This window comes from Rhinatrema bivittatum, chromosome 8, assembly GCF_901001135.1.
Source record: "Rhinatrema bivittatum chromosome 8, aRhiBiv1.1, whole genome shotgun sequence".
Lineage (NCBI taxonomy): Eukaryota > Metazoa > Chordata > Amphibia > Gymnophiona > Rhinatrematidae > Rhinatrema > Rhinatrema bivittatum.
In genome coordinates this window covers 70,766,649-70,794,423 of record NC_042622.1, presented here as the reverse complement: position 1 = coordinate 70,794,423, position 27,775 = coordinate 70,766,649, and the positions used below count along the sequence as shown (strand labels likewise).

Sequence of the window (27,775 nt, the reverse complement as noted above, 5' to 3'; positions counted from 1 at the left end):
TCAGGGCAAGGCCAGGCGTCAGCAGGATACAACCAATGGGAAAACGCTGTGGACGTGAACTTGAAGGCAGGAAACTTCCTGAACCCGCAGGGAAGTGGGACGTTGCGTCTGAAGACAAGTAGAGGCGTGCACGTCTGAACAGAGCCTGCGGTGAGCGAGTGGGGGTCTGGGGCTAGCGTGGTCATTTGCAGTAGTAGTTGCTTGGAGGCTGGGAGCCAATAGCGAGTAAACGGAGTAAAATAGCCTCTGGTTTAATAGTAGATAACGTCGCTTCATGCTGCTTTATTTTAATCTGCCGGAGCTCTTCAAGGCAGACTGGATTAGAGCCTGGTAAATTTCCTGTTGAGTCAGATTATGAAGACGGGGACTATCGCCAGACAAGGACGTGTGATTGGGGGAGGGGGACCTGTGCCCACTCACTTTTGGCCCTTCCCTAGCAGCATGGAGGTTTGTTTCTTGCAGCTGATTTATATATCGGAGATATTCTGAATATGTCTATCGAACTTCTCCGCTAGGACAGGCGTGGCCAACTCCAGTCCTCGAGAGCCACAAATAGGCCAAGATTTCAGGATATCCACAATGAATATGCAAGAGGGAGATTTGCATGTATTGCCTCTATTATATGTAAATCTATCTTATGTATATTCATTGTGGGTATCCTGAAAACCTGGCCTGTTTGTGGCTCTTGAGGACTGGAGTTGACCACCCCTGCTCTCCGTCCTATGGGCCCTCCCAGCCAGTTGGGTTTTCAGGGTATGCGTAATGAAAATACATGAGAAATATTTACATACACAGGAGGTAGTGCATACAAATACATCTCATGCATATTCATTAGGGATATCCTGAAAACCCGACTGGCTAGGGGGGGCTTAGGACTGGTTTGAGCATCCCTGCTCTAGGGTATACATATTTAGGTTCTCAAGTCTTATCTCATATGACTTTTGGTACAGACCATGCATCATTTTTTATAGTATCTCTGGACTGCCTTCAGCCTGTCTATATTCTTTCATAGGTACAGTCTCCAGAAATGGATACAGTGTTCTAGGTGATGTCTCACAAATGCCCTGTACAAAGGCATGATCAACTTTTTTTTTTCTGCTAGTTATGCTCTCCTGGTGTACCCCAGCATCTCTCTGACTCTGGCCAGAGCCTTATCACAACATTGGTTTGCTACTTTGAGATCATCACACATTTATCATCCCAAGGGGTCAATGCAATACAGAATGCTCAGCCAAGCGCACTGTTTAATCGGCAATTGGACGCAGGTTGTATAGGCGCTACCTAATCCCCTAATGCAATGAGGGAATTAGCACCTCCTCAAAGCGCGTCCAAAGCGGAGTGAAACTAATAGCACTTTTCACATGCAACTGAATGTGAAGGAGGCTATTAGCTATTTACTCCGAATGCAAAAAAAAAGTCTGACGCACATTTTTGCACTTCGAAATTAACGCCTGCCCGGAGCAGGCGTTAATTGCTGAGTGCTCCCAAAAGTTGTACAGAAAAGCAGAAATGGAGAAGGTTTTCATGGGTAATGATTCAGATGGACTGAATCAAATCACAGTGAACCTAGAAGATGTGGTAGGCCTGATTGACAAACTGAAGAGTTGTAAATCACCTGGACCGGATGGTATACACCCCAGAGTTCTGAAGGAACTAAAAAATGAAATTTCAGACCTATTAGTAAAAATTTGTAACCTATCATTAAAATCATCCATTCTACCTGAAGACTGGAGGATAGCAAATGTAACCCCAATATTTAAAAAGGGCTCCAGTGGCGATCTGGGAAACTACAGACCAGTTAGCCTGACTTCAGTGCCAGGAAAAATAGTGGAAAGTGTTCTAAACATCAAAATCACAGAACATATAGAAAGGCATGGTTTAATGGAACAAGGTCAGCATGGCTTTACCCAAGGCAAGTCTTGCCTCATAAATCTGCTTCACTTTTTTGAAGGAGTTAATAAACATATGGCTAAAGGTGTAGATGTAGTATACTTGGATTTTCAGAAGGCGTTTGACAAAGTTCCTCATGAGAGGCTTCTAGGAAAAGTAAAAAGTCATGGGATAGGTGGCGATGTCCTTTCGTGGATTACAAACTGGCTAAAAGACAGGAAACAGAGAGTAGGATTAAATGGACAATTTTCTCAGTGGAAGGGAGTGGCAGTGGAGTGCCTCAGGGATCTGTATTGGGACCCTTTACTTTTCAATATATTTATAAATGATCTGGAAAGAAATACGACGAGTGAGATAATCAAATTTGCAGATGACACAAAATTGTTCAGAGTAGTTAAATTACAAGAAGATTGTGATAAATTGCAGGAAGACCTTGTGAGACTGAAAAATTGGGCATCCATATGGCAGATGAAATTTAATGTGGATAAGTGCAAGGTGATGCATATAGGGAAAAATAACCCATGCTATAATTACACAATGTTGGGTTCCATATTAGGTGCTACAACCCAAGAAAGAGATCTAGGCATCATAGTGGATAACACATTGAAATCGTCGGTTCAGTGTGCTGCGGCAGTCAAAAAAGCGAACAGAATATTGGGAAGTATTAGAAAGGGAATGGTGAATAAAACGGAAAATGTCATAATGCCTCTGTATCGCTCCATGGTGAGACCACACCTTGAATACTGTGTACAATTCTGGTCGCCGCATCTCAAAAAAGATATAATTGCGATGGAGAAGGTACAGAGAAGGGCAACCAAAATGATAAAGGGGATGGAACAGCTCCCCTATGAGGAAAGACTAAAGAGGTTAGGACTTTTCAGCTTGGAGAAGAGACGACTGAGGGGGGATATGATAGAGGTGTTTAAAATCATGAGAGGTCTAGAACGGCTAGATGTGAATTGGTTATTTACTCTTTCGGATAGAGAAAGACTAGGGGGCACTCCATGAAGTTAGCATGGGGCACATTTAAAACTAATCGGAGAAAGTTCTTTTTTACTCAACGCACAATTAAACTCTGGAATTTGTTGCCAGAGAATGTGGTTCGTGCAGTTAGTGTAGCTGTGTTTAAAAAAGGATTGGATAAGTTCTTGGAGGAGAAGTCCATTACCTGCTATTAAGTTCACTTAGAGAATAGCCACTGCCATTAGCAATGGTAACATGGAATAGACTTAGTTTTTGGGTACTTGCCAGGTTCTTATGGCCTGGATTGGCCACTGTTGGAAACAGGATGCTGGGCTTGATGGACCCTTGGTCTGACCCAGTATGGCATGTTCTTATGTTCTTATGCTTTTCTGTACAGCTTCCTACTTAATATCATTGCTGAGTGCTCAGCTCCCGCTTTCAGTGCACATTTTTTGCATCGGCCCCAAGGTGTGTCTCCAGGTTGATGCACAACAGCTTTTCAGCACTAACATGTACCACCCCTTTGGATTTCTGAACCTGAAGTGAACTCGGAGGTGTCTCAAGCCAACCTGCTGCCTGAGGCAAGGGATGAGAGAGTGCCCCCCACCCCAATAGATGAAATTATTGAGGGGCCAGGGGAAGGGTCCCCCCCTAGAGTTTGCCCTTGCCATGATTTGAAATGCTGGGGATGGGAGGAAGTGTAGAGGTCAGGTTCCCAGAGGAGCGGCAGATAAAATGTCCGTGATAATATTTCTAGGGAACTGGTAAGCCAACCACACTCCTAGAACCCTACCAATTTCCACTTTCTCAGGGCAGATGCAAGAGTATTGAGCAAACCTTACAACCTTGCACCACCTCCCCTCTTCCCAACTTACAATAAAAAAATTAATCATTTATTTTAAATTGTCTTATTAACCACTTCCCCAACATAAAAAAGGGTATTCAAAATACAGTCTTCTGTTATATTTACATGCATTGCTATGGTGTCAATCAGAAAACCCTGAAAATTATACACTTGGAACCCATATGGTATTAGGCCCACTGTAAAGCGTGTTGCCCAGGCCCTCAGCCATGAGAGAACTGAATTATGATTACAATATTTATAATCCTCCCATACCAAAACAGCCTTAAATGCCAGCACTCAATCAGTAACAACCCTATTACAACAAGCCCTACAACACCAATACACCTCCTACTAGGAAAACAGAACACGCCAGGCTGCTATAGATCCCTACACAGAAACTACATACTAGCAGAATACCTCACCTTGGTCAAACGTTCATAATACAGATAGACCCTCACCAAATAGACTAAAACGTATAATTAAAATCTGGCAGACAAAATCTGAACTGGAGACTGCAGTATACAAACACACACTGGCCCTCCCTCCTCCCATCTCTCTGTCATACTCTCACACAAGTCCCCCTTCCTCTCTCATACACACACATACAGGTCCTCCCTCCCTCTCTCATACACACACAAACACAGATCCTCACACACACACACTCTCTCTCTCTCTCTCACTCTACTTTTCAGGGCTCCGCGGGACTGATACAGCAAGGGGAGGGAGGAAAGCACCGAATGGAGTAGCAGCCAGCAGCACAAGGATACATGCACCTTTGTTTTGCCGAGGGGAATACAACAATGTATACAACCAGCAGAAAGCAACCCAATAATTTTACTTTTGGGCTGCACCTCGGGGGAGGGGGACGACGACTCCCTTAGATGGCAAATATAGGTGGAGGGAGGCATAACTACTTATCTTTAGTTTGCAAAGAAGAGAGATGCAGCTGCACTGCGCAGGACTCGGATAAGGTCACAGACGTTCACACAGACAATGGTAAGTGGCAGGCCAACACCGCAGCCATAGGAGTCGCAGCATCAAAGAAAATAAAGCAGAGGAGAAGGAGAGTGAAAGTTGAGCTCGATCCCGAAGGATTGTTTACTAGACAGCAGCTGTCTAGTAAAGCATCAAGGCTTGACTTGAGAGGGAGGAAAAGACAGGGAAGAGCAAGCCGGGGTAAATAAAGGACATGGGAAACATCGAGGCGGGAGCAAAGCGACGGACTGTCCTTGCAGTCCAGGCTAAGCGAGCACGCGCCTCTCGCCTCCTGTGCTGAAAAATAGCAGGCAGGTGATTGGAGCACAGCCACTGCCTCTGATTGACTGCTGGCTTTGTCTGACCAGGTTTTATAGGACTCTGCACATGAGGCCACAGAACTTTGGCCACGCCTGCTGAGGATTCTGTCTTTTGCCCATGGTGGGTGTGAGTGGGGGGGGAACTCCATGGCAGGTCACTGAAGCTGCGCCGCTGCTTTTGGCCTAAATGCAGGGTGAGGGGGCTGTGGCAAGACTATTTTAGGGGCACATTTTGTCACCTTGACATTTTGCTGCCTCAGGCTGCTGGCACACTCTGCCTCCTGATAGAACCGCCCCTGAGTGCACTTTTGTGCACTGAATGTTAACTACCAAGCATTCTACCCTCCTTGGGCTTTCTCAGATCGCTTCTACTCTGGAGTGTCAACTATAATGTAATCCACGCAGGGGCAGATATACCAGTAGGCAGAGTAGGTAAGTGCTTGTGGGCCATCAGCAGGGGTGGGAGTGCATCACTGCAGGGGGAGTGGCTGGTTGGCACACTATCTCATGGGGTCCACACCCCCAACCCCCACAGGCTGGCTGTGACTTCGGAGGGTGCAACTGACTGGCCGGGGGCATAAATCCACCACTGGTCATCTGCAAAAAAGCAAACATTTTTTCCTTCCCACCCCACTGCAATATTGGGGCGTTCCCAGATGGAATGTACAGAACTTCCTCCAGATGTTTCTTAAATCGCTTGTAGTGACATGTCTGAGGGAAGTTTAAAATATTTATTTATTTGTTTTTATGTACCGGTGTTCGATTTACATATCACATCGGTTTACAAATAAATTGAAAGGTGCGGGAAGGAAGTCCTTTCATTTGACAGGTACAGTAAATGTTAGAGTGTGATTAGCTTTTAATATAAGGAATACCCTCATACCAGGGCCAGTGCACACTTCCGCCTACCGGCGTCTTTTACCTTTATGTACCACCGCCACTCTGGCTGCCCAATATCAAATAATCATAGGGTAACCTCTATTTTCTTTAAAACCATGATGTACTGCCGCACACTTCTTAGCAGTTCAATTCATTTTTCATGTTTTTTTGTATATTTTTTATGTTTTTTTCTTTTTTCAAAATATCTTATTAACTCATTTGCTTTTCAATAACGCTTACAAGTCCAGATATTTTTTTTCTCTTTTTTTCAGAATATCTTATTAACTTATTTACTTTTCAATGACGCTAAAAGTCCTCATTTGCTCTCTTTCGTTTCAACTTTTAACTTGAAAAGTGCAATATCTTTTGAAAGAAATATTTTTATCTGGCACTTATCTTATTCTTTAGAGGCAATGCTCTGCCTATTCATTGGAGCCGAAGTTTCGATGCTCTGCAAGGATAGCCCAGAGACTATGCTCTGGTTGCCCAGAGACAATGCTCTGCGGAGCCAAAGTTTTCAATGCTCTGCAAAAGAAGCCCGACACCGCTGGTGTTTCGAAGTCACTTCTTCGTCAGGGGCTAAACACTAAAAGAGGATTAAGAAAAGGAGTTGGAGCAAACAGTTATTTAAACATTATTCGAGATACCAATACCTTCATTCTGAATCATAGACTTACGGCATTTCCACAATGAAATTAGCGCGGCAGTTGTGGATCCGCCATTTTGACGCTAGCTTTTAAAGTCACATTTGAATTCTATGACAACCAATCGGCGAGCTCGTTCTTCAATAGCCATACAGGGGAGCCATCATAATAGCCCTTTAAATCGACATAGGTTTACAGCATTTCCACAGTGAAAGTAACGCGGAAATTGTTGATCTGTCATTTTAACGCTGGCTTTTTTCTAAAAAGGCATGTTTAAATTCCATAGCGAACAATCAAAGAGCTCATTCTTCAATAGCAATACAGGAGAAATGTCCCAATAGACCTTCAAATCAACATTCGTCAGTATTTCAAATATTAGTTAGTAATTTTAAAAATATATTTGAAGACTACAAATATGAGTTCCAAAATTCATTAAATTAATGACGACCAATCAATGGTGTCATTCATTCCTTTCGGTGATTCTGAACCCAATTTGAAAATCCATTTTTGTTCCTTATAATTAAGCGCAGTCCGTGTATCGCCTCTTCTGATGTTCGCCGGTATCATGTCCAAGATTGTCCATTGTAAGTCAACAAAGACATGACCTTGAGCAATGCAATGTTTAACCATGGGAGCATCTACATTCCCTGTATTTAATCTGCTTCTATGTTCTCTTAATCTTGTTCTAATCGGTCTAGATGTCCGACCGATGTACAACATAGGGCAATCGCATTGTATTACATAAACCACTTGTTGAGAATCACAATTGGTTGCGAATCTTTTTCTATAGGCAATATCTGTACAAGGATTGGTCCAAGTTTCTCCTGTAAGTGACTGAGAACACATATCACATTTTCCACATGTAGTGTGCGTACCAATTGACTCTAAGGTTGGGGAAGACAAAGCTGCTCTTACCAATGAATTTTTGATATTTGATCCCCTTTGAAATGAAATTAAAGGATGTTCTTGAAAAATTGGATATAACTGAAGTATATGCCAATGTGCATGTATGCTTTTGACTACTTCCCCTACCCTATCTGTGTATTGTAAAACATATACATCTTGGGAAGTAGATTTCTTTTCCTGGTATGTTAACAATGATTCTCTCGATGAATACCGGGCTCTTTTATACGCTGTTTTTACAACTTTAAGAGGATATCCCCTCTCAAAGAATCGTTTTGCTAAGGTATAAGCTTCATCTTTAAAGACTGCCAACGAAGAGCAAATTCGTCTCAGTCTAAAGAATTGTCCCACCGGAAGACCGTTCCTAAATGCTCTTGGGTGAAAGCTTTGATATCTTAGTAAATTATTACGGTCTATTTCTTTACGATAAAGAGTTGTATCAATCGTAATGCCATTCTTAATAATAAGTATATCCAAAAAGGGAATTTGTGTGTCTGATATCAATGATGTAAATTTTAAATTTTCATCTATCTCATTCAACCATTGCACAAACTGTTGTAAACGAATTAAATCTGATTTCCAAAAGAAAAAAAGATCATCAATATAACGCATCCACTCATGTACTTCAGAAAAGAATGGAGATTTATAAATGATTTGTGTCTCTAATCGATTCATTACTAGATTTGCAACTGTAGGTGCCACTGAAGAGCCCATGGCGATTCCATGTACTTGAAGGAAAAATTGATCTTTGAAAAGAAAGTAATTTTGTTTCAATACCATAGACATTAATTGGAGGAGAAAAGAAGATGGTATTCGATGTATTAATGTTGATAATGTTTCTTGAACTACATCGATAGCTACTGCGTGAGAGACATTTGTATACAAAGATACAACATCCATAGACACTAATTGGACTGATGACATCGGCAAAGTCACATTTGACAGCTTCTTCAAAACTTGAGTGGTATCCTGGACGTAAGATTTTGTTTTTTTGACATATGGTTGAAGAAATTTATCCAGAAAGATCGCAAGTGGCTCCAAAAGAGACCCATTGCTTGAAATAATGGGTCTTAACGGTGGATTGTTCAAAGTCTTGTGAACTTTTGGGACTCCGTATAGTGTAGGTATACGTGGGTGTTGAACAAACAAGAATTGTCGTTCTTTTTTTGTCAAAAAAGGTGTTTTAATTTCTGTAAGAGTTGTTTTTATCAGATCCTGTAATCTTATTGTGGGATCTTCATCTAGACGTCGATAATATTTGACATCATTTAATTGTTCTTGAAGGTTTTGTATATACTCAGTAGTATCTTGAACGACAGTGCTCCCACCCTTATCTGCTGGCTTAATTGTAATTTCTGGATTGTTTGAAAGGGATTTCATAGCTTTTTTCATTCGTGTTGAAAAATTCACAAAGGTGTCAGAATTTGAATCTGCAATCTTAATCGAATCTTGCAGAATCAAATCACGAAATGTTGCTATATGGGGGTCTAGGGGACCTGATGGCACCCATTTAGATTTAGGGCGAACAATGGAAATGTCATCTGATGGTATTTGATTATCACTACAAAAAAGTTTAATTTGCAATTTCCTAATAAAACGATGTAGTGCTATTTGACTATTGAAAATGTCAAAAGTACTATAAGGTACAAAAGTAAGACCTAGGTCTAACACTTGTTGTTCATCTTGTGTTAAAACAGTATGTGAAATATTGACAGTATTACTTTGAATGCTGTCTTTATTATTTAAAGTTATGTCACATCTGGTTTCGATTTTGACCTGGTCTGTGGACCTTCCCAGTCTTGATGTGCTTGAGTAATGGGATCTTTTCCCTGAAATCGTGTTTTTCTTGGTTGCCATCGACCTCGACCCCTCCTGCCTCGACCAAAAAAAGCCGGTGTTCCTGATGAAGCTGAACTCTGTTTGTAAGGTTTTTGAATGCCATCACTGTCGGATCCCGCTGATCCTTCTGAACCACTGCTGCCAGAATCTTCAAAAGCAACTCGACGTGGTTTTGGTTTCTCAGTCTTATTCAACCATTTATATACGTTATTAGTTGAATAATCATCTTCATCCCGCTTTATCTTTTCGATTTTAGCCTGTTTTAAAGTGAAATGAAAATCTTCCAAAGTTTTGGTATGTTTTTTAATAATTTCATCCAGATGTTCTATAGAATAGTCTTCTTTTATGGAGACTTTCAATGCCTCTATACTCGCAGTGGTGTCTTGAACCGATGTTTTAGTCCATTCCACAATTAATACCATCAAATCGATCGAGCATTTGTTTAAAATAGAAATCCATTTTCCCATAAATGCCTGATCTTCTTGAAAAAGAAATGGCGCTTTAGTCATTCGTAATCCTCTTGGGATAATTTGTTGTTTTAAATACTGGACCGAAAGGAATGAATGACACCATTGATTGGTCGTCATTAATTTAATGAATTTTGGAACTCATATTTGTAGTCTTCAAATATATTTTTAAAATTAATAACTAATATTTGAAATACTGACGAATGTTGATTTGAAGGTCTATTGGGACATCTCTCCTGTATTGCTGTTGAAGAATGAGCTCTTTGATTGTTCGCTATGGAATTTAAACATGCCTTTTTAGAAAAAAGCCAGCGTTAAAATGACAGATCAACAATTTCCGCGTTACTTTCACTGTGGAAATGCTGTAAACCTATGTCGATTTAAAGGGCTATTATGATGGCTCCCCTGTATGGCTATTGAAGAACGAGCTCACCGATTGGTTGTCATAGAATTCAAATGTGACTTTAAAAGCTAGCGTCAAAATGGCGGATCCACAACTGCCGCGCTAATTTCATTGTGGAAACGCCGAAAGTCTATGATTCAGAATGAAGGTATTGGTATCTCGAATAATGTTTAAATAACTGTTTGCTCCAACTCCTTTTCTTAATCCTCTTTTAGTGTTTAGCCCCTGACGAAGAAGTGACTTCGAAACACCAGCGGTGTCGGGCTTCTTTTGCAGAGCATTGAAAACTTTGGCTCCGCAGAGCATTGTCTCTGGGCAACCAGAGCATAGTCTCTGGGCTATCCTTGCAGAGCATCGAAACTTCGGCTCCAATGAATAGGCAGAGCATTGCCTCTAAAGAATAAGATAAGTGCCAGATAAAAATATTTCTTTCAAAAGATATTGCACTTTTCAAGTTAAAAGTTGAAACGAAAGAGAGCAAATGAGGACTTTTAGCGTCATTGAAAAGTAAATAAGTTAATAAGATATTCTGAAAAAAAGAGAAAAAAAATATCTGGACTTGTAAGCGTTATTGAAAAGCAAATGAGTTAATAAGATATTTTGAAAAAAGAAAAAAACATAAAAAATATACAAAAAAACATGAAAAATGAATTGAACTGCTAAGAAGTGTGCGGCAGTACATCATGGTTTTAAAGAAAATAGAGGTTACCCTATGATTATTTGATATTGGGCAGCCAGAGTGGCGGTGGTACATAAAGGTAAAAGACGCCGGTAGGCGGAAGTGTGCACTGGCCCTGGTATGAGGGTATTCCTTATATTAAAAACCATGAGAGTAATGTGACCCTTATTCTTAATGATATCATTTTGTCACATTGGTGCCAGTTTTTTCCGATTTTGAGTGTTAGAGTGTGATTAGCAGCAATATTGGTAACAGTGCCGAAATAGGATAAATAATAATAATAGTGTAACAAAGGGAGTAGATAGAATGAGTAGTGGCCTAATAGTAGTAATTGGCATTGGAGTAACAGGGTAAAAATAGTAATAATCATTAGGTATCTTTTGTAGCAAAGACAACAATGAATAGCAATGCCAATAGTAGGAATAAATAGCATAAAATAAAATGGCAGTAATTGGCATTTGAGTAACAGGCATTTGAGTAACAGGGGTGAGTTTATTAGTGTGGTGGTGGGGAGGGGGGTTTGCTCTGAGTGGAGGGTTAGGATCTAGATTTAGAGTTAGTTCGTGTGTGATGTTGGAATTCAAATGCATTGTGAAATTTTCCATCTCTTTAATCTTGTGAGGCAACAAGCCTATATCCGTGCTGAGGCAGCATTCACAGATTTCAGATTCTTAACTTCACCTTCCACCACCTTTATTTTTCCATTGTATTCCTTTAACAGAATTCTTGCCTGCAGGCCAGTTCCTTCATACTCTGCAAGAGAATTCATAAAAACATAAGAAAATGCCATACTGGGTCAGACCAAGGGTCCATCAAGCCCAGCATCCTGTTTCCAACAGTGGCCAATCCAGGCCATAAGAACCTGGCAAGTACCCAAAAACTGTCTATTCCATGTTACCATTGCTAATGGCAGTGGCTATTCTCTAAGTGAACTTAATAGCAGGTAATGGACTTCTCCTCCAAGAACTTATCCAATCCCTTTTTAAACACTGCTATACTAACTGCACTAACCACATCCTCTGGCAACAAATTCCAGAGTTTAATTGTGCATTGAGTAAAAAAGAACTTTCTCCGATTAGTTTTAAATGTGCTCCATGCTAACTTCATGGAGTGCCCCCTAGTCTTTCTACTATCCGAAAGAGTAAATAATCGATGCACATCTACCCATTCTAGACCTCTCATGATTTTAAACACCTCTATCATATCCCCCCTCAGTCGTCTCTTCTCCAAGCTGAAAAGTCTTAACCTCTTTAGTCTTTCCTCATAGGGGAGTTGTTCCATTCCCCTTATCATTTTGGTAGCCCTTCTCTGTACCTTCTCCATCGCAATTATATCTTTTTTGAGAAGCGGCGACCAGAATTGTACACAGTATTCAAGGTGTGGTCTCACCATGGAGCGATACAGAGGCATTATGACATTTTCTGTTTTATTCACCATTCCCTTTCTAATAATTCCCAACATTCTGTTTGCTTTTTTGACTGCCGCAGCACACTGAACCGACGATTTCAATGTGTTATCCACTATGATGCCTAGATCTCTTTCTTGGGTTGTAGCACCTAATATGGAACCCAACATTGTGTAATTATAGCATGGGTTATTTTTCTCTATATGCATCACCTTGCACTTCTCTACATTAAATTTCATCTGCCATTTGGATGCCCAATTTTCCAGTCTCACAAGGTCTTCCTACAAGTTATCACAATCTGCTTGTGATTTAACTACTCTGAACAATTTTGTGTCATCTGCAAATTTGATTATCTCACTCGTCGTATTTCTTTCCAGATCATTTATAAATATATTGAAAAGTAAGGGTCCCAATACAGATCCCTGAGGCACTCCACTGTCCACTCCCTTCCACTGTTCAGGGAACAGTCAAGAAGAATCTAATCCAGGGTTTCCCACACCTGTTCTTTGGACCCCATAGCCAGTTGAGTTTTAAGGATACCCACAATCAATATGCATGAGATAAATTTGCAGGTACCAAGTTTCCATGATATGCAAATTTATCTCGTGCATATTTATTGTATGTGTATAGATATGTATCCTGAAAACCTGATTGACTGGGCATCCCCTGGAGAGGTTTGGGAAGCTGTGAAACTACCTAAATAGCATCCACTGTGACCATTGAGGGTTTGATCAAAGGAGACTTACAAGAACTATCTATCTCTGTAGAAATTATACTCCCTGATGGCTTAAATAATCTCACACCTGAAGTCACTTTCCCCACTCCTTTTCTTCAGGATTATCATTCAAGTGTGTTGCTTCTGTAATTGATGGTACTATAGAGTAGTGGTTCTCCTTGGGGTTCACCTATCCAGTCAGGTTTTTAGTATATCCACCGTGCATATGCATGTGATAGATTTGCATGCATTGTCTCCTTTGTATGCAAATCTATCTCATGCATATTCATTGTGGATATCCTGAAAATCTGACTGGCTAGGTTTGCCTTGAGGACAGAATTGAGAGCCACTGGCAGATCCTCGACTCTCCCGGAAGTGTTTCCCACTTTAATATCATCAACCAGCGTCGATTTCCTCATCAAGGCTCCATCTCACTCCGTATACAGTGGTGGTAGTTGGCTGGGAGAGGTAATAGCGGGGGCTTCTCCCCTATCCTTTCACAGTCGTCCATCTTCTGCTAGAAGGCAGGGAGAATTCTCAGGGATATATACACATCCTACCCTTCCTCTTTGCTGGCATAATGCTGAAGTCAAGGTCAAAGTTAAAAGATTTCAAAGGAGAAAATATTAACCTCCAGGAAAGACAAGTTAGCACAGTCGATCAGGCTGCCCTCTTGACTCATTCTTACTAATTTTATGAAGAGAGGCATCTGCTCTTCTCCAGTCCTGCAGAGCCACTCTCCTCTCTGCAAAGATCTATTGAGTAGATCTTTCACTAGATCCAGCCTCTCTGAGCTCCCTTAATATCCTTGGACGTTACCCCCATACAGCTCCGTAACTTTGTCTACTTGCAGTTTTACTATACAAACTCTTCTGTAAATGGTGTGGCGTCCGACCAGCTTCCGTATGTATCCCATGCCATGCCCATAGACGCCAGCTGGTCTTCACAACTTGGGCTCCTCTGTGCTTATCCCAGATTTTCTGGATTTCAGTTTGGTCTCCACCAATGAGAGACAATTCCATGCAGTCACCGTCCTTGCTGTGAGGAAATGAGTCTACCTCTTTCTTCAAGATCCTTCTCCCCTAGCTGGAAAAAAACCCAAAACGTTTTCTTCTTGTGTATTTATATCTTGGCTATCACATCCTCCCTGTCTGTCTTCTACTCTAGGGAGGAGGTCACCAAACTTTTCAGGGGAAAGGCCACGTTGGATGCTTCAAACCACCGAGAGGACCAGGGTGTCCCCTCCTTGGATTTTGTGGTGGGGGGGGGGCTTTTGTTGATTTGAAATGCTGGAAAAGGGGGGAGAGCAGGGGACATGGTCCCCATAAATGGCAATAATATTTCTAGATTTTTCTGAAGTTGGCAACTATGCAACATTACTGGGAATCCTGCCCCCTGAGGTGTAGATGTGTGTGTGTGTGTATATATATATATAGGGGGACACTCTCCCTCTCACACCCTCCTCCCTTTCTTCATCCCCATTCATCTACTTACCACCTTTCACTCTTGCCCCATCCTTCCCTCTTCCTTCCTTTGCTCACCTCCCTTTTATCTCCTGTTCAATTCATCCCTTTTCTTCTCATTCACTTCCCTCCCTCCCTTCACTCATCTTTCACCTCTCCATTTTACTCACTTCCTCTCCTCTCTTCCCTCCCTCCCTTCCCTCTCACTCCTTCCTCTTCTCATATTCACCCCATTCTCTCCTTTCCTTTCACTCACCTCTTACCCCCTCTCTTTTCACCCCCTTCCCTTTCTCTCATCTCCCAACCATCTTGATCTTCACTGGCAGGGCCTGACCTCACGCCCCCATCCCCATTGCTTGCTTTCCTTGTTTCGTGTCTTTTTCCAGTTTCGTTGGCATGGCCTGGGGACCCCCATCAGCCTTGCCACTGCCACCACTGCACCTGAGGAGGAAGCCCCCGAAAAGAATAAAAAAAAAATCTAATGGGACGGATCCAGCCATAAAAAGGCAAAGTATGGCAGGTCAGGAAATTGGGCTGTAATTTGGGGACCCCTCTCATCTGCTATGACTTTGCTAGAACATAGAAACACAGAATACTGTATAGTGGCAGAAAAAGGGCTGTTAGGCCCATCTAGTCTGCGCAGTTTCATTCCTGGTGCAATGCCATAGGCTTTCTTGAATTTTGTTGCTGTTTTTGTCTCCACTGGGAAGCCATTCCATGCATCCATCACCCTTTCTGTGAAAAATGTTTTTTCTGATGTTGCTCCAGAACCTGCCCCATTGGAGGCTCATGCTTCCATAAATGTGTTTTAAATATGTTACTAGTGTGGAAAATATTATAGGTATTTCCCAGAGGCCCTAGTTTTCCCCTTGACTCAGCTGGAGTAACCAGTCACACTCGGCAGACTTCAGTAAGAGATGACTTTATTCAAACACAAGTGCATAGGGAGGGCATACAATAGCAGTTCTGAAGTCACAAGATAAGCAGTTCTCTTTTATACCCCTAAATAACTCCTAAACTGTGGGCTAAAGGCTAACAGGTTTAAAGCTAGGTAAAACCAGAAAGACAAGAACTATACTGTTTCTTATCAGTATCTTGCAGCAACTGGCTGGGGTTGCAGCTCAAGGCTGCCTGCTTGCTGAAGCTAATGCCTCAAACTGAGATTTCCTGTCTTAATCTTTTTTTCTAGCAATTTCTAAAAGGCCTACGCAGTTCTAATTCTGCTAATGATTGCTAGCAGAAAAGCATAACAATTGCCTTAGAGGGTGAAGACCCAAGCTTTTTTCCTAGCGTGTAGACTGATGGACTCAGGACCAGTGGGTTTATGCTCTTCTGCCAGCAGATGGAGATGGAGCAAGCTGACATCACAGTATATATAACCCTGCAGTGACCCCAGCCTGCCAGTATTCTCTGTCTCCAGCAGATGGTGGACGTGCATCTCCCTATGGGGATTGCTTTGAGCTTTTGAAAGGAGAAATTTGAAATTCTAAATTCAGGAAAAGAAAGCCCTGCTCTCCTGCAGCAATACCTAAAGGTCCCTCCCCAGCTGAGAATTCCTGAGGTGATTTCTGTTGTCCCTCAGAGGAGCGCCTTGGTCCAGTAGCTCGGTTTCCCGGCGTGGACTTGGCTGCTAGTTCAGCTGAAAGGTAGCAGATGCAGGAGGCTGAGCGTAGCGGTGATGGCAGATTCCCTCTCCCCTCGCAGCCAGAGACCATCTCTGTACTCAGCCGGTAAGTGCTCAGGGTTTAAAAAAAAAAGAAAGTTTTGCCTCTCTTTCAGGACTTCCTCTGGTCTCTCTTCTCGTTTCCATTTCCCTTGGGATTGGGGAACTGGGCTCCTGGCAGGTTGAGCGGCCCCCTGTGGTCTAGGCCCTACACTTATGCTTTTTTCTTGCATGCCGCGTGGTAGGCTGCGGCGGCCGTTTTTGCGCGCTGTTGTGCGTGTTCTGCTGCCCTTTATAGGCCGTGGGTGTGCGCAGTGTGTCGACTCTGCGCACATGTGTGCTCGATTTTTTGGGTGCGCTTTTTACACGCACAAACGTTTTTACACGCTTAACTCTACACACAGGTTGTGCATGTGCCTTGCTGCGCTTTCTTTTAGGTGTTTAGTATTTGGGCGCATTTCATTTTTCAGCGTGAAAGTTCCGAAGCACTTTTACCGCATTCAATGTCGCCAGTAAGCAAGAAACCTAAGCGTCTTCCTACTTGTGTTGCCTGTCATATTAGGGCTTCTAACCCGTGTCAGCGCTGCTCATATGCTCAGGGAGAGTTGTCTTCCTTGGATTTTGCTAAGCCTTGCAATTCCCATTCTGATGACGGGTTGGTCACGGCCTTGACTTGGGGGGACGATAGATCTTGGTTCTCCCTTGACTGGCTCCTCCACTGGTGAGGGCAATTTTTGTGGGACCAGCTCTGGTTCCTTCTGGACTTGATCTGGACTCGGCTGCTTTTTCTTCGGTGGAATTTTTTCAAGGCTTACCAGCCTTTCTTCAAGCGCAGTCCTCTGCTTCCCCCATTTCTGTCCAGTCGGACCCTCAGCTGGTGGCTCCTCCCTCTTACAGTCCTATGCTTTAGCGCCAGGGCTCGCCTCAACTCCCTATGGGTGTTCCCAACAGGAATCCGGATGGTACTGATGTTGAGTTTCATCCTGATTCCCTGGAAGATGGGGAAATTCCTCCAGGGCTGGAATTGTATTGAACCATGTTGAGGTTTTTTCATAGAGATGAACTGCCGGACCTGATTTCCCAGACCTTGAAACAGCTGGGTGTCCCTGGTTGGGATGCTATGTCAGAGCTGAGGAAGAATCCCATTTTGGTTTCCTTACAATAAAGCCTCTTGTTTTTTCCTGGTGATAGATGCATTCAGGAATTGATTGATCTGGAGTGGGATGCCCCAGAGGCAAATTTTAAAGGGGGTTGAATTTGATAGCCTGTACCCACTGGATCAGGCTGTGAGAGAGCCTAATCGGATGACTATTCCTGTAGAGGAAGGAGCGGCCTTGACTGATGTACATGATAGAAGGATTGAGGCTATTCTTAAGCAAGCCTTTGAGGCAGTGGTGATGAATTTACAGATTGCCTCCTTTTGCGCCCTAGTAGGAGATCTTGTCTGCTTCTCTCTGAGGCGGTTGATGAGTCTGGAGGGAATTCCAGAGAAGCTATTGAGCCTGCTGCTGCCTTTTTAGCAGAGACAGGCTGGGTTTGGTCCGGACCTTGGCCAGAGGAATGGCTTCAGTGATAGCGGCCAAGCGTAAACTCTGGTTGCGAAATTGGTCAGCTGACACAGCTTCCAAAGCCAATCTTACCAAGATTCCCTTTAAAGCTCGCTCTTATTTGGGAGCGAGTTGGAGAAACTGGCCAGTAAGTGGGGCAAGTCTCTGGTGCCTTGGTTGCTGGAGGATAAGAAAAAGTTACAGCACCCCCTTTGGTATGAGAGGTCGTTTCCGGGGTTCCAGGCGTTTTCATCCCTACAGAAGTATGACCTTTCAGCGAACTCGGCCTTTCGGTAGGTTTCAGTCCTTTCTCCTCGGCAGCTCAAGAGAAGTGCAGGCTCTGGTGGTGGACGTACTCGAGCTTCCCAATTAAGATTTGCCGACCTTCCTTCCATAACAGGAAATATGGGGATGTCTCTCCCTCTCTTTTATCGGAGGTGGGTCGAGATCACTTCAGACCGGTGTGTCCTGGAGGTGATATGCAAAGGATATGCACTGGAATTTCGTAGTATTCCTCGGGACGTGTTCATGGTGTCCCCTTGCTACTCCCCACAGAAGAAGCAGGCAGTGGAGTTCACACTTGATTCTACAGTTGCAAGAGAGTTCTGTGGTCCCTGGGAATCGACGCTGTTTTACAGGTTTGGCTGGAAGCCAGATTTCTTTATGCTTTTCCTCCATAACCCTTGCTGGGCAGGATAATTTGCAAGATCGAAGGCTACAGGGGGCTAATACTCCTGGTGGTGCTGGACTGACCCAGGAGTCCATGGTATGCGGATTTGTGATGACTCCTGGTGGAGGTCCCCCTTGTCTTCTGCCACACATGGATCTGCTACGGCAGGGACTGGTTCTTCATGAGGATCCGACTTGATTCTGTCTTATGCTTTGGCCCTTGAGAGGGCTCACCTGTTAAAGTGTGGTTATTCCTCTGTGGTGATTGCCACTTTACGCTCGCAAGTTCTCCACTTCTTTGGCTTATGTGCAGGTCTGGAGAGTTTTTGAGGCCTGCTATGAGGAGCGGGGTGTTCTTCCTCATTCAGTTAAGATCCGTCTCATTCTGGATTTTTTGCAGAATGGATTGAATAAAGGTTTGGCCCTTAATTCCTTGAAGGTGCAGATTGCGGCTCTTGCTTGTTTCAGAGGCCTGATGAATGGTGTTATGTTGTCATCTCATCCTGATGTGGCCAGTTTTTTGAAGGGAGTGAAGCACCTTAGGCCTCCCTTGAGGTTACCGGTTCCATTGTGGAGTCTTAATTTTGTGCTGGACGTTTTGGCGGGCCCTACGTTCTGATCACTGTGTAGCTTTTCCTTATGATTGTTGACCTTGAAGACTGTGTTCCTGGTGGCTATATGTTATGCACATTGGATTTCTGAGCTGCAGGCCTTGTCTTGCCGGGAGCCGTTCCTTCGGGTGACTCCGGGGGGCATTACAGCTAGGTACTGTTCCATCCTTCTTGCCCAAAGGTAGCCTCGGATTTCCATTTGAATCAGTCCTCCTTGCCATCTCTGGGTAAGATTAGGGGTGCAGAGGAGTTTCACCTGTTGCGCTCCTTGGATGTTAAGCATCTTGTAATGCGGTATTTGGAGGTCTCTGAATTTTTTGAAAGGCAGATTGCCTGTTTGTTCTCTATGGCGTGAGTAAGCAGGGCGTTCTGGCTTCGCGGGCTACCATAGCTTGATGGGTTAAGGAGTGATCACAGCCATATATATGGATGCTGGAAAGCCCTTGCCTATTCAGGTTAGGGCTCATTCCGCTAAGGCTCATGCAGTGTCATGGGTGGAGGTTAGTCTGTCTCCCGTCGATATCTGCCAAGCTGTGACATGGTCCTCCTTATACACTTTTTCCAGATTTTATCGTCTGGATGTGCAGGCCCAGGAGGATGGCCTTTGCACATGCGGTGTTAACTGGACTGCGGGCAGCCTCCCATACTGTTGGGGAGTTCCTTTGGTCTCCAGAGGCAGGCAGAGCTCCGGAGTCTCAATGCGTGGATGAGACAATGGTGCAAGGAAGAGGGATTCAGTTTTGTAAGGAACTGGGGAACCTTTTTGGGAAGGGGGAGTCTTTTTTTTTTTTTTTTTTTTTTCCTGAAGGGATGGGCTCCACCTTAACCAGGGTGGAACCAGACTGCTGATGCTATCCTTTAAAAAGAAGAGAGAGCAGCTTTTAAACTCGAACAAAAGGGAAAGCCGACAGTTGCTCAGCAGCACATGGTTCGGAGGGAGGTATCTTCAAAGGATACTAATGACGCATTAGTTAGGGCATCCCAATAGAGAGGTTCCAATAATAAGAAAAGTAGTCCAAGTGCCTGTAATTAAAAACTCACCTGAGTTTAAAAAAAAAAAAATCCAATTTATCCCTATCAATTAAAAAGCTGAATGAAAATACAAACAAAAAACACACTTTGAAATGTTTGTATGGTAATGCCAGAAGTCTAAGAAGTAAGATGGGAGAATTAGAGTGTATAGCAGTGAATGATGACATAGACTTAACTGGCATCTCAGAGATATGGTGGAAGGAGTATAACCAATGGCACAATGCTATACCGGGGTACAAATTATATCGCAATGACAGAGAGGAGCACCTGGGACGTGGGGTGGCGCTTTATGTCCGGGTGGCATAGAGTCCAACAGGATAAACATCCTGCATGAGACTAAATGCACAATTGAATCTTTATGAGTAGAAATCCCTTGTGTGTTAGGGAAGAGTATAGTGATAGGAGTATACTACCGTCTACCTGACCAAGATGGTGAGACAGACAGTGAAATGCTAAGAGAAATTAGGGAAGCTAACCAAATTGGTAGTGCAGTAATAATGGGAGATTTGTTACCCCAATATTGACTGGGTAAACATAGAAACATAGAAATGACGGCAGAAGAAGACCAAATGGCCCACCCAGTCTGCCCAGCAAGCTTTCATACTTATTTTTCTCATACTTATCTGTTACTCTGACCGCTGAGGTCAGGGCCCTTATTGGTAACTTTTTGGTTTCAATTTCCTTCCATCCCCACTATTGATGTAGAGAGCAGTGCCAGAGCTGCATCAATGTGAAGTATCAAGCCTAAATGGCCAGGGGTAGCAACCGCAGCAATAAACAAGCTACTCCCACGCCTATTTGTTTACCCAGGTTGTGCAAGTTAAACCTTGTTGGTGGTTGTTTGAATATAAATCCTCTTTTCTTCATTCCCTCCTGCTGTTGAAGCAATGAGCTGCACTGCATATGTATTCAAAGTGAAGTATCAGGCTTGATTGGTTCAGGGTAGTAACCGCCGCTCAAGCAAGCTACTCCCATGCTTATTTGTTTTTCCAGCTTGTGCGATTTAGTCCTTGTTGGTTGTTTGAATATAAATTCTCTTTTCTTCATTCCCCCCTGCAATTGAAGCAGAGAGCTGCTTGGATATGCAATGAAAGTGAAGTATCAGGCTAATTTGGTTTGGGGTACTAACCGCCGCAACAAGCAAGCTACTCCCACGCTTATTTGTGAATGCAGATCTTTTTTCCCACATTTCCTCTTGCCGTTGAAGCATAGAGCAATGTTGGAGTCGCATTAACCTTGTGAATGTTTATTGAATAAAGGTAGTAGCCATCATTCCCGCAAGCCACCCCCATGCCTCTTCTCTTCATTTCATTTCATTCACATCCTCAAGACTTTATGGATCCACAGCCTTTATCCCACGCCGTTTTGAAATCCTTCACAGATTTTGTCCTCACCACTTCCTCCAGAAGGGCGTTCCAAGCATCCACAACCCTCTCCATGAAGAAATACTTCCTGACATTGGTTCTGAGTCTTCCTCCTGGAGTTTTAAGTCATGACCCCTAGTTCTGCTGATTTTTTTTCCAACGGAAAATGTTTGTCGTTGACTTTGGATCATTAAAACCTTTCAAGTATCTGAAAGTCTGTATCATATCACCCCTATTCCTCCTTTCCTCCACATTTTTGTTTGCCTTCTCTAGACCGCCTCCATCCTGTCTCAACAAGGACCTGTACAAGGGGATAATCACTTCCCTTTTCCTACTCGTTATTCCTCTCTCTATGCAGCCCAGCATTCTTCTGGCTTTAGCTATCGCCTTGTCGCATTGTTTCGCCGACTTCAGATCATTAGACACTATCACCCCAAAGTCTCTCTCCTGCTCCGTGCACATCAGCCCTTCACCCCCATCGAATACATTTCTTCCGGATTTCCACACCCCATATGCATGACTCTGCACTTCTTGGCATTGAATCTTCTGCCATTTCTTCAACCAGTCTTCCAGCTTCCTTAAATCCCGTCTCATTCTCTCCACTCCTTCCGGTGTGTCCACTCTGTTGCAGATCTTAGTATCATCCGCAAATAGACAAACCTTACCTTCTATCCCGTCCGCGATGTCGCTCATGAAGATATTGAACAGGACCAGTCCCAACACCGACCCTTGCAGCACTCTGCTCATCACTGCTTTCTTTTCCAAGTAAGTTCCATTTACCATCACACATTGTCTTCCGTCCTTCATCCAGTTTGTTATCCATGCCACCACCTTGGCACTCACTCCTTCTTGTTTTATTCACAAGCCTCCTGTGTGGGACCGTATCAAAAGCTTTGCTAAAATCCAAGTAGATGACATCAAGCTCTATTCCTTGATCCAATTCCGTAGTCACCCAATCAAAAAAGTCTATCAGTTTCGTCTGACAGGACCTTCCCTTCTTTCCTTCAGCAGCGACTCTAATACTTTTCCCACCACCGAGGTGAGGCTAACCGGCCTGTAGTTACCAGCCTCCTCTCTGCTCCTACTCTTGCGAAGAGGGACCACCATCGCTCTTATCCAATCAATTGGCACCACTCCCGTTTCCAGGGATCTATTGAATAGGTCACGCAGCGGAGCCACCAGCACATCTCTGAGCTCCCTCAGTATCCTGGGAAGAACCTCATCAGGCCCCATGGCTTTGTCCACTTTCAGTTTTCCTAGCTCCTCCTATACATTCTCTTCTGTAAACGGAGTTTCATCCATTCCACTTTCCTCCAGTTTCTTGTTAATTAGCAATGGTCCTTCGGGGTCTTCTTTAGTGAACACCGAACTAAAGTATTCGTTTAATATTTCAGCCATTTCTTTATCTGCCTCCACCCATCGGGACATGCTAGAGAGATAATGTTCCTGGATGGAATAAATGACAGTTTTATGGAGCAATTGGTTCAGGAACTGACGAGAGAGGGAGCAATTTTAGATCTAATTCTCAGTGGAGCACAGGATTTGGTGAGAGAGGTAACTGTGGTGGGGCCGTTTGGCAATAGTGATCATAATATGATCAAATTTGAATTAATGGCTGGAAGGGGGAGGGGGGTGGACTGTAAGCAAATTCATGGCTCTAGTGCTAAACTTTCAAAAGGGAAACTTTGATAAAATGAGAAAAATAGAAAAAAACTGAAAGGAGCAGCTACAAAGGTAAAAAGTGTGCAAGAGGCGTGGACATTGTTAAAAAATTACCATCCTAGAAGCACAGTCCAGATGTATTGCACACATTAAGAAAGGTGGAAGGAAGGCAAAAGGTGAGGTGAAAGAGGCTATTTTAGCCAAAAGATCTTCATTCAAAAATTGAAAGAAGGATCTAACAGAAGAAAATAAGATAAAGCATAAGTGTTGGCAAGTTTAAATATAAGACATTGATAAGACAGGCTAAGAGAGAATTTGAAAAGAAGTTGGCCGTAGAGGCAAAAACTCACAGTAAAAACTTTTTAAAATATATCCAAAGCAGAAAACCTGCAGGAGAGTCAGCTGGACCGTTGGATGATCAAGAGTTAAAGGGGCACTTAGAAAAGATAAGGCCATCACGGAAAGATTAAACAATTTCTTTGCTTGGTGTTTACTGAAGAGGATGTTGGGGAGATACCCATTCCGGAGAAGGTTTTCATGGGTAATGATTCAGATGGACTGAACCAAATCACGGTAAACCTAGAAGATGTGGTAGGCCTGATTGACAAACTGAAGAGTAGTAAATCACCTGGACTGGATGGTATACACCCCAGGGTTCTGAAGGAACTAAAAAATGAAATTTCAGATCTGTTAATAAAAATTTGTAACCTATCATTAAAATCATCAATTGTACCTGAAGACTAGAGGGTGGCTAATGTAACCCCAATATTTAAAAAGGGCTCCAGGGGCAATCCGGGAAACTACAGACCAGTTAGCCTGAGTTCAGTGCTAGTAAAAATAGTGGAAAGTGTTCTAAAGATCAAAATCACAGAATATACAGAAAGGCATGGTTTAATGGAACAAAGTCAGCATGGCTTTACCCAAGGCAAGTCTTGCCTCACAAATCTGCTTCACTTTTTTGAAGGGGTTAATAAACATGTGGATAAAGGTGAACCGGTAGATGTAGTGTATTTGGCTTTTCAGAAGGCATTTGACAAAGTTCCTCATGAGAGGCTTCTAGGAAAAGTAAAAAGTCATGGGATAGGTGGCAATGTCCTTTCATGGATAACAAACTGGTTAAAAGACAGGAAACAGAGAGTAGGATTAAATGGACAATTTTCTCAGTGGAGGGGGGTGGGCAATGGAGTGCCTCAGAGATCTGTATTGGGACCCGTGCTTTTCAATATATTTAAATCATCTGGAAAGGAATACGACGAGTGAGGTAATCAAATTTGCAGATGATACAAAATTATCCAGAGTAGTTAAATCACAAGCGGATTGGGATAAATTGCAGGAGGACCTTGCAGGACTGGAAGATTGGGCATCCAAATGGCAAATGAAATTTAATGTGGACAAGTGCAAAATGATGCATATAGGGAAAAATAACCCATGCTGTAGTTATATGATGTTAGGTTCCATATTAGGAGCTACTGCCTAGGAAAAAGATCTAGGCGTTATAGTGGATAAAACATTGAAATCATAGGCTCAGTGTGCTGTGGCAGTCAAAAAAGCAAACAGAATGATGGGAATTATTAGGAAGGGAATGATGAATAAAATGGAAAATGTCATAATGCCTCTGTATTGCCCCATGGTGAGACCGCACCTTGAATACTGTGTACAATTCTGGTCGGCGCATCTCAAAAATGATATAGTTGCGATGGAAAAGGTACAGAGAAGGGTAGCCAAAATGATAAAGGGGATGGAACGTCTCCCTTATGAGGAAAGACTAAAGAGGTTAGGACTGTTCAGCTTGGAGAAGAGACAGCTGAGGGGGGGATATGATAGAGGTGTTTAAAATCATGAGAGGTCTAGAATGGGTGAATGTGAATCGGTTATTTACTCTTTCAGATAATAGAAGGACTAGGGGGCACTCCATGAAGTTAGCATGTAGCACATTTAAAACTAATTGGAGAAAGTTCTTTTTCACTCAGTGCACAATTAAACTCTGGAATTTGTTACCAGGGGATGTGGTTAGTGCAGTTAGTGTAGCTGGGTTTAAAAAAGGTTTGGATAAGTTCTTGGAGAAGTCCATTACCTGCTATTAATCAAGTTGACTTAGAAAATAGCCACTGCTATTACTAGCATCAGTAGCATGGGATAGACTTAGTTTTTGGGTACTTGCCAGGTTCTTATAGCCTGAATTGGCCACTGTTGGAAACAGGATGCTGAGCTTGATAGACCCTTGGTCTGACTCAGTATGGCATGTTCTTATGTTCTCACATTCCACTGGTCCTGAGTCCATCTGTCTACATGCCAGGAAATGGAGAAATTATTATTTGATAATTTCTGTTTTCCTTAGTGTAGACAGATGGACTCAGCTTCCCACCCTCAGCTGCCACATGAGTGTGTCAGTCCTCCTGTGGGGCTCTGGGTCCCAAGGGATTACTGGTAAGTGTTCATCCAGTCCCTAACTTGGGGTACCTAGAATCTTATGTGAGTTCAGTGTTTATGGTTGGTTGAGTACAATTCTGGTTACCTGTTTTTAATCTTTTTTTTTTGCTAGTCTGTCCACAGTTGCTTTTGAAGAGAATTCTGGCAGGCTGGGGTCACTGCAGGGCTATATATACTGTGAGTTCAGCTTGCTCCGTCTCCATCTACTGGCAGAGGAGCATAAACCCACTGGTCCTAAATCCATCTGTCTACACGCTAGGAAAAGAAAATTGTCAGGTAAACAATTTCTTGGTTTCATGGTTTGCCTCCTAGTACTATTGGAAAGGGTAAATTCACTATCACTGCTTGAGCTTTCTTAGATCCTTTCTCATTCTGTCTACTCTCGGGGAATGTTCAGTCTATTGCAGATTTTAGCGACATCTCATGCAATGCGCACCTTTGATCTCATTTTTTAGTCATATTTGCAATGAATATGCATGAGAGAGATTTGCATGTACATTTCTCATACATATTCATTGCAGGGTCCCCCAGAACAGGTTTGGGAACCACTGTCCTAGGATTTATTCCAACCGAACCCATAGCTTTGTCTGCTTTCAGTTCTAGTGCCACAAGAATCCTCTTTTCTGTAAAGGATGTGGTATCTACCTTATGTACCTTACCTCCAGTCCCTTCCTTCTTCACTGAATACTGAAAAAAAGTATTTAGCATTTCTGCTTTTTCTTGCCACCCTCTATCCACACAGTTCTCTTTTTCTCCTGTGTCTTGCAATACTACCCCTGCCCTTCTTCCTTTCATTGGCATACATAAATAGTTAAGGCAGTAAAGCAAGGTGACCATCTTGCATCCTGCTAGTGCAGGCTTCCCACACCTCCTGGGGACCCGCAGCCAGTCGGGTTTTCAGGATATGCATACTGGATATGCATGAGATAAATTTGCATATGGTGAGTCTCCATGAGATGCAAATTTAATTTATACATACCCGACTGGCTGTGGGGTCCCCAGGACAGGGTTGGGAAGGCCTGTGCTAGTGCCTTTGTCGTCTTCTTTCAGCTTTACTAGATGTTCCTCATTCTGTTGTCCTTTGTACTTGTTTAATGCTGATCTTTTTGCCTTTACTCTTTCAGTCTGTAAACCCCACAGGTCTTTTGCTCCTCTTATTTACTTTCCTGACCCGACTTGTCTCTGGAATACCTGTTTTTAGTTTAGTCTACTGTTCTTCATGAAAAGCTTTCCACCCTGCCAGGACCTCCTTCAGGTGCCTTCCCCCTTCCTCCCGCCATTGCATTTTCACAAAAGCTGATACTTCTGAAGTCCAGGACTTTGACTTTTATATGGCCCCTTTCTGCTTTGGTGCTTACATTAAGCCATTCCATCAGATGACTACCTATTTGAACGTTAGAAACGCTTTCTCCATTTGTAAGTACCAGGTCGCATATTGCCCCCCTCCCTCATGGGTTCCTTTACCATCTGCCAGTCAAACTCCCCTGAAACAGGGGCCTGGATATCTCTGATTGTATTACCTGATTCTGCAGATGGGATACTCCAAACCACATCCAGCAGTTTAAAAGCTTTCACCAGTATCACCACCTCCTTCACCACAGTCTTATGAATCTCTGTACAAATGTATCTGATCTGAAGGTCTGTAGGTGACGCCAGTGTAGATGCAAATGTCATTTCCCCTGTTCAGCATACAGGGCTGCCTCCTTTCCCCATTCAGCCTGCATTTAACCCCCTGTACTGTTTTGATAGCCTTTCTCTGGATGCTATAACATGCACATGTACATCCAACATCCTGGTTGGATGTTTTAACCTTCTCTACAAGTGGACACATGCACACTTGCCTACTTTCTTTTCCTGCCTCATTGCACGTCGTAATTTTATTGCCAGGTATGTAGCAATGTGGCATGCTCTCTAGGGGAGGGGCCAGGGGCGTGCTGAAGCACAGCAGAGAATGCAATGGTTCCTTTATGCACTGACTACTGATGACGACTATACTGCTGAATCCTGCCCTCAGGTTAGCTTGGGGTTACAGGGTCCTTACTCACTTCTCTCTTGAGTTGCAGGAGATGGCTGAGCAAAAAAGTGAGGAGAAAAAGAATAGCGTGAACGATGTTCCAAAGCCAGACGTGAAAGAAGAAATCAAGAAATCGGAGACCGAGACACAAACCCCAGCAACAGTGGAAACATGCGACTTACCTCAGTGTCAGATTGAAAACAAGACAGTAGATGATATGCGCGTCATGATTACCTGCACTAACTGGTACTAGAGAGACAATGACTGGCTTTTATTTATGGATCAGGCCAGTAGGACAGTTGAATGTGCTGTTGCTATAGTTGTATGAATATCGGGAATGTAGTGTCTCTCTTTACTGTGCACTATACCAATAAATAATTTCAACTGCATTGCA

General features: G+C 43.1%; 1 long non-coding RNA gene across 1 annotated transcript; it reads left to right on the top strand.

Annotated features, from left to right (window-relative positions):
• Positions 1-27,775, top strand: LOC115097555. The gene is made up of 2 exons (XR_003858302.1): positions 1-150; positions 27,431-27,775. It is a non-coding gene; the product is annotated as an uncharacterized LOC115097555 (long non-coding RNA).